Genomic DNA, 8,103 nt, shown 5'->3' with positions numbered 1-8,103 from the left:
TTGACCACAGCTAGCTCTTCCAGTTCCTCAGGCCTGAAGAACAGGCTCCTCACTTTCTGAAAAACTCAGGGAACATGATTCCGGCTAGGCTTTCCTTTGGTGCCTCATCTTACCAGGGCTAGCTCCCTGTCTCAGACTCTGACCCCTCCGCCATTCCTCTCTTCTTTACCCCCGAGCCCCTAGCCTTGGCTGACATTCTCAGCTGCGATCTTGTCTGGCACCCCCATCCGGCCAAGACTAACTGGAGGTCACCAGACTGGGGATTGGGCCAGCAGCAAATTTAGGCTATTGGACTTTAGATGAGCCCTCACTGCCACTCAGGGCTTTCAACATTTGTTGATTCCTGCGATGCAGATATTCCAAATATTTCCTTCTGATCTTCAGCTCTTGCCCTTACAGTACCTCACAGTTTGAGAGACAAATTCTCCTGCTTTCCAGAGAGGAAGTTTGTCTCACCGTGAGCTTCCCTGTGTTGCCTCTTCTGCACTTAAAATGTTTGTATCGTCCCCTACCTTGGTCTTTCTTGCCTCAGAGGATAAAAGCCCTTAGTCTTTTCCAAACCAAATGCATCTACTTATACTTCTAACATAAATTATTGAGCCCAAACAAAATAGAAAAAAAGGAGGAACTTAGAGAAAATATAAGAAGCTAAAGGAAACTTAAAGAAATCATCAATAATATTCTCGGGATAAAGAAAAAGAAAAGGTATTGCATATCTGAAAAAAAAAAAAAAGGTGCCATTAAAAAAGGAGTATTCAGGGGCGCCTGGGTGGCTCAGTTGGTTAAACGACTGCCTTCGGCTCAGGTCATGATCCTGGAGTCCCGGGATCGAGTCCCGCATCGGGCTCCCTGCTCGGCAAGGAGTCTGCTTCTCCCTCTCCCACTCCCCCTGCTTGTGTTCTCTCTCTCACTGTGTCTTTCTCTGTCAAATAAATAAATAAAATCTTTAAAAAAAAAAAAAAAGAAAGGAGTATTCAGAGGTTAGAAAGGACTTCTTGGAAATTAATAGCATAGCAACGGTGAAAGATTCAAAGGAAGAATTAGAATAGAAATTTAAGGAAGCCCCCAGAAAGTCAAACACAAAGAGTAGAATTTTTTTAAAAAGAAAGAAAACTACAAGATTAGTCCAAAAGGCAAAATCAGCAATGTAACTTGAGGGGCTCAGTACAGAAAGGTAATGTGGGATCTCTTGTTTAAACATCACTAAGAGTTTCAAGATGGCTCCAGCAAAGCATTAACCCAAGCCAAGGGCTGGTACACTGGGCAGTGATGTCTGGTCCCTCCTCATTCCTCACAGTTCAGGAATCTCAGCAACCCACACCATGAGGAATCCTCCTGGTCAGAGTTTTGAGGCACAAGATCACTGCATTTTAGACTGTTTTCGGGTTGGTGGGAAGTGAGCGTGCCGTATGAGCCCTGTGGACATAAAGCTCTGCTGTCTAGTACAAGAGTCTTAACCACACATACTGGGACTCAGGTGTGGATCTGAGTCCCAGTATGTGGACACGTGTTTAAGTGCAAAATGCCACTGGACATGTGTTTAAGTGCAAAATGCCACTGGATTTCAAGAATTTATATGAAAAAAAATGTCAAAAATCTCAATAATTGCATTATGTTGATTACATGTGGAAGTGATATGGTTTTGGATATGTTGGGTAAACGAAAACATGTTACTAAAATGAATTTCACCTGATCCTTTTTATTTTATAAAAATGCGCCTGCTAGAAAAAAGTTTTTAGCGTGGCTCATGCTGTATTTCTGTTGGATAGCACCGATCTGAAGAGGCTTATTCCTGAACCACAGTCACAAGCCTAGTGACTTCTGTGTTTTATGTCTTGCCCTCTCGTTACAGGGTTTCAGGGCAGCAGGCCTGGCCATGGCTGTATCCACCAGTTTCTAAAGAAGGAAGCAGAAACTCTAGGTATTTCAAAATGAAAGAGGTCTAATATGGGAAATTAGGTTACCAAATTGTTACAAAGGCTGGAAGAGCAAATGGGGCAAGTGGTGTTCCCAGAAATCCAGAACTGTACAAAGCTGTTACCACTCCCTGTGGGAGCCGGTTCTCATGTGAGCCATCTCATGTGCTCATGTGCTCATCGTCACGTGCTGGCTGTTCCCAGCAGGAACCTACTCACCTATAGCTGCTGGAGGTAGTGTTGGAACTCTTGGCAGGATTGGAGGAGTGAGAGGTCCCCCTTTGCTGTTACTGAGCTGGAGTCCCTGACACTGTTGTTGAGAGAGGGCCTGCCATAAACATAATGGCTTCCATCTTTTCACACCTTCTAATTTCTGTGAATGGCTCCAGTTGGCAGACGTAAGTAGAATTCAGCTAGCAAAGGAGTTGTAAAAATGTAGTTTGCAAGCTTCTGGTCCTGGGGGTGAGAAAGAGAAGATAGTAGGATGACGCACAGAAATCTTCTTTAGGATCCCTTCCAGAAAATGGAACAGGTAAATGTAGTTGAGTGATGTGGAAGGAAAGTCTTTGGCTGAATAGGAATGAATTGTTGATAGTGAAACAGAAAACTAGAGGAGCAAAAAATATATATATATATTTTTAATCAGTCAATTATAAACTCCAGGGGAAAAAAAGAAGCTGTACATTAAAAGAAATAAAATTAGAGTGCACTACTTGGTTCATTTTTTTTTTTAAAGAGTTTATTTATTTATTTGAGAGAGAGAGAGAATGAGAGAGAGCACATGAGAGGGGGGAGGGTCAGAGGGAGAAGCAGACTCCCTGCCGAGCGGGGAGCCCAATGCGGGACTCGATCCAGGGACTCCAGGATCCTGACCTGAGCCGAAGGCAGTCGCCTAACCAACTGAGCCACCCAGGCGCCCTTGGTTCATTTTTTATAAAAAAAAAAAACAACAACAACAGTGTTGCTGTGGCCATAATAATACAGATTCTGAATATTAATTTAGCAAATATTATGTGTGATTTTATTGGGGTGTTGGGGCAAGCAAGAGAGTGCATGTGAAAAAAGTAGGTGAATTTGAGTTCTAAATCTTCATCTCCATGATAGTAATTGAATACATACATTCACACCTGGGGAAGAAAATCAAGAAATAGAAGTATAAGTTGGCTATTTATATGTTTGAAAGTACATCCTCAAAAAAACAAAACAAAACAAATAAACAAACAAACAAAAACAACAACAACAAACAAATAGTTAAAACAGGGAGTAGGAGTCTGAAATGGGGAGTGGGTAAAGGCACAGCAGTTTGGGGTGATAAGCCCTACAGATTTATATAATTTGCTTTAATGATGTACATATATTCCTTTGAAAGAGATAGAATTCAATAGGAAGTTTTTAATTTCTTAATTTCAAACCCTCTGCACCCTAAAAACTCCCCACTTCTCATAGAGCATTCATTGTATACACAAATGTATGGTAATGATGAAAAGAAAATGTTATTACCGTCAGAGTAAGGCAATGCTTGACAGCTCTGAGTGGCATGATTTATTTATGGACGGAAAAGTTGACGAAGCAAGAACTAATTATTATCTTTAGCCAGTATTCTGTACCATAAATCCATATAAGTTTAATTATTCTTTAGATGAGCAATTGTGGTTATACATAGTTACCCCTTGAACAACATGGGTTTGAATTGTGTGGATCCACTTACATGCAGATTTTTTTCTCTTCCATAATAACATTTTCTTTTCTCTAGCTCACTTTATTGAAAGAATACAGCATGTAATAATACATATAACATATAAAATATATGTTAGTTGACCGTTTATGATAATGGTAAGGCTTTTGGTCAACAATAAGATATTAGTAGGTAAATCTGGGGAGAGCCAAAAGTTACACACAGATTTTCAACTGTGCACGGGGTCAGCACCCCTAACCCCCACATTGTTCAAAGTTCAACTGTACTGTCTTAGAAAGATATATAGAGCATATTGTTTTAGTCTTCAACAAAGCCAAGATTGTTAGGTAACTTTGAAATCTATGTCAATTCTTTGAAACAAAATTGTATCTGGATAGAGACATTTACTGCTCACCATATTATCCACGTTCTTGTCCTTAGATAGGGTCATGTGACATTTTAGCCAATAGACTATGAATGGAATTGGTTTGTATCCCTTCTGGGTCAAAGCACTTAGGAGCCAATGCTTAGAGTTGCAGCCCTCTCCTTCCTAGCTTTGGTGATTGTTGAGGAGACTATTACAAGATGGTAGCAGTATCTTGAGTTGCTGAGTCACCACATGAAGGATGGTTGCCCTAAGGATCACCCATCATTCCGTGGACTTTGTGTGGTTGAAAAATAAGCCCTTATTGTTTTAAACACTTGAGGTTTTTGGCATATGTGTTAATGAAACACACCCCAACTTATCCTGACATAATCTTCTCTTGTATTGTTTCACTTACTTTATAATTTTAAAATGTGTTATTTGTAGACATCACTTACTAATCCACCACCATTAATCCAACACCAGATGTATTTAAGCCATACTTCTAATAGGAGCAAGGAGCTTATGCTCAGTCCCACACACTCCCTTACACCAGGCTCCTAAGATGACTTTCTTTACAGTGATCGCAAGAAATGCAGCAGGTGGTCACATAACAGACCTTTTCTCTGTGTGAAGTTAACTCACCTTTGAGGGAACTGAACCCAGAAATTAATGGCAATCATGTTCTCACTAACTGACAATTTGCTAAGAAAACAGAATGAAAAGGATTAGACTGGAGACTGAGTCAAACGTTTCAGTCAGTCAATGCATTAATGCAGAGCCTGCTGAGTTAAGTGTGTTGAGCCAAGTACAACATGAGACTGAAAATGAATGGGAGATACATTTATTCCCCTGATAGAAGAAAGAAGAAACACCATGGGAAAGCAATGTTAAACATTTATATGAAATGGAATCTCAACAAATACCCAATAATATAATTCAAATTGCATGTTTGTGCTGGGGTCAAGGAATAAAGGAGATGGTAGAAGCCAATCAATGGAAGATGGTGTTTCCAGCTGGGCTTTGTAGGAGGCAAAAACAAGAATTAGTAGAAAAGTGAAAAAGATATGCACCAGATGAAAATATTGGCATATAAGGCAGTGCAGGGAAGAGCAGGAAACGTGCAGAAGACAAGAAGATCAGTGTGGACAGAGGGAGAGTTCCCACAGGGGAATAAGAAAATGATATAGGGGCAAAGAGAAATTAGTGAGGGACTTGGAAGCTCAGTGATACAAACCATTAAAAAGAATTGTTTGAGTGTCTTATATTAAATGATCTGGAAACAAGAGACATTATAGATTGGGGAGATTTATTTAGATTGCATAGATTTAATGCAATGTGAAATTATGAATTAATGGTTTGGGGTTTGGTAGGGAAGGGAAAAATTCAAAAGAAAAACTCAGAAGGATTTGAAGATGGATTAGACAGAAGGGTTAATGAAAGAGAGGTGATATGACTAACCCCAAATTTCCAAGTTTGGGGAAAATGGAGGGGTGTCTGCTTTGGCGTAAATAAGGAGCCTCCAAATTCAACACTAGTATTTTCCTATAATTCCCAGGGTTAGAACAAATTAGACCCAAGGGATAAATAAAGAAGAGCAGGTGGGTAGGAAGTGGACCCTAATCTGTTAGCTTTTTGAGATCGGTGATCACGTTTACTTATCTTAACATCCTCTTCATGTATCTATTACAAGGGCTGGTACCTGGAACCAACTAACAACTAGTTATTGAGTGAAAGAATAGATTGGTTTAAAATGATTTAGCTTTCCAGTACACCAAACATGTAGGCGTGATCTCTAACCTTCCACTACACACTGCAGGCTGACGTCTCTATTTCTTATGAGAAACTAATTCTCACTGGGAAAGAAGCCAGGTTTAACAAGATTGAGCTCATATTAACACCCAAGTCTTCAAAGGGAAGTTATGATTCAGGGAAGATGGTTAAATTGTTTCTGTACAATTAGCTGCACACAGCTTTGAATCCTGAAACTTGAGTGGTTGAGAAATAAACTCTTTTTGTTTCAAACCCCTGAGATTTTGGCATATGTGTTACTGAAACATAACCCAACCTATCCTGACATAGTGTTCTCTTACATTGTTTTACTTACTATATAATTTATTATATATATATATGTTATATATATATATAATTTTAATATGTGCTATTTATAGAAATCACTTACTAACCCACCATCATAAATCCATCACCAGATGTATTTAGGCTGAAAGTGCTGCCTCCCCATGGAGCATAAGTACTGTGATACCCATGTAACTTCAATGGCTCAAGTCCTGGGTTAGCCGGACTATGGAAGCAGGAGAAGAGCAAGGATGAGTGATAACATACTGACCACTTGGGAGAGCAACATGGAGCTACAGCCTTGTCCTGGCAACATGGAGACCATGGGAAGATTCATAAATTCATTTGAAAATTCTCCCAGAAGTACTTGAAGAGGTGGGAGATATTGCAAGGAGTTGAGGTCCAAGCATCAGTAAACTGAGGCCACTTCGGACAAAGTCAGGACATAATCAGAGCCTTTGGCCAAAGTTGACGAGGACTGTGAAGGGCAGCACCAAAGCTGGTGTACATTTCAAACACTTGAAGGTACATTCCAGCCAAGAGGAGCCCCTTCTGACCTGGGGAAGGAGAAGGGATGCATCAGTCACCCTCCAAAGCTTCAGATTGATAAAATGTACCGCATATGTTATATGCCAATCTCTTATCCTAATAAAAGGGAATGTGTGTGGAATTGGAAAACAATGAACTGCACCACACGGAAATGATTGTACAGACTTCTGCTCCACTCCAATGTTAGCATCCCAACATGCCTTGCACTTTCCTAGGTGCCTGTCCCACAATCCAGTCTCAGCCTCTTCTTTACGGATAGAGCCTCTGTTTTGTTCTGGGTTGTAGTGGGCACAGCTAGTGCTTTCAGCTTGTGTGGGTGGGAAAGGCTACCTTACACATTTCTGGGAGGATGCAGAAGTCTCTGGGTGATGCTTCCTTCGCAGCTTCACAAAAGAGGACAGACTCCACTGGTATGTGCCTTTGCCCTTTGTCCTACCCCTTCTTGCCCTGAATGTAAGTCCCCCAAGCTCAGCTGGGATGATCTTGTGAATGCAAGGCTAAAATCCATGAAGACTAAAGCCTTGTGCCCAGGAGGGCTGAATAGGAAGATAGAAGAAGAATAGGGCCCCAAGGGCATCATAGAGCCACTATATCGACCATGAGTTGCCCATCTCAAGATGCCAGGTTATGAGAGTAAAATTATACTCCAATCAGATTAAGCCACCTGCTGGGTTTCTGTCACACATGGTCAACACTGTCCCTAAATGATCACTGCCTTTGCCTCTTTGCTAAGACAGTTTACTCCACCTGTACTGCTCTATTTCCTCTTCCCAACTGATGACTCCTTGATATCCCCCTGCAAGCCTACCTCCTTCCCTGGCCTTCTATAGAAGAATGATCCTTCCCATCTTCCTCTGTACCTCTTTGCTGGTTGTGGCCCATTTCCCCTTCCCTGCATTTCTATTAACATTTCTTTTGTAGGTGATGCATCTTCCCAACTACATTCTGATGGCAGAGATTATGTCACACCCATTGTTGTTTCTTTTTGGATTTTTTTTTGAACTTCTGCTTTTTGGATTTTTAAAACTTCTTTAACTTTACACTTAGTAGAAGTTGGTCCAAGTGCTTCCTTTATGAGATTCTGGTTAGAAAGGCGATTTTTATCCTTGTTTAAACAGTGTGGAGGGTGAGGGCAGGAGTGGGAAGCTTGTTTAAAATCTTTTAAAAAATGTAATTCCAGAGGACTTTGCATCAAAGTTAGTTCATGGGCTCTTCGGTCTCAACTTCAAATTTATAGTACACTAATTATGATTCATTCACCATAATAATGCCAGACTCTGGCCCACACACATAGCACTAGACAGAGCCAACTACTACTAAAGCTGCTCAAAACACCATCTCTGGGGGGGGGGGGGGGGCGGGGGGAGGGCTTCCTTTATTTGAGCACTCCTAACTATTCCTGAGGAAGTGTTGAGTGACTCATCCGCTCCTTTCCAACACCTCCACCTCTCCATCCTGTGCCAGGTCCATCTGGCTTCCTACAGCCAAAATAGCATCCTGGGATGACTGTCCTAGAACGCACC

The 8,103-nt window shown here is 41.0% G+C and overlaps 1 protein-coding gene across 3 annotated transcripts in view; it reads left to right on the top strand.

Moving 5' to 3' along the window:
* Positions 1–1,951: 1,951 nt before the first annotated feature.
* LY86 (lymphocyte antigen 86) overlaps positions 1,952–8,103 on the top strand; it is a 97,356-nt gene continuing 91,204 nt past the window's right edge. For 2 of the 3 annotated variants that reach the window (XR_010413514.1, XM_064597210.1), the window contains exon 1: positions 1,960–2,314. The gene's annotated coding sequence lies outside the window, so the exon portion shown is untranslated. Of the gene's footprint in view, positions 2,315–8,103 lie in introns of all 3 variants that reach the window. The other variant, XM_064597211.1, reaches the window with a different exon arrangement.

The sequence above is a fragment of the Mirounga angustirostris genome, unplaced genomic scaffold (assembly GCF_029215605.1).
Source record: "Mirounga angustirostris isolate CCGP_5_RB_7025 unplaced genomic scaffold, mMirAng1.0.hap1 SCAF_8, whole genome shotgun sequence".
Taxonomy (NCBI): domain Eukaryota; kingdom Metazoa; phylum Chordata; class Mammalia; order Carnivora; family Phocidae; genus Mirounga; species Mirounga angustirostris.
Note: the sequence above shows the minus strand (reverse complement) of the source record. Positions and strands in the feature narration are given on the sequence as shown.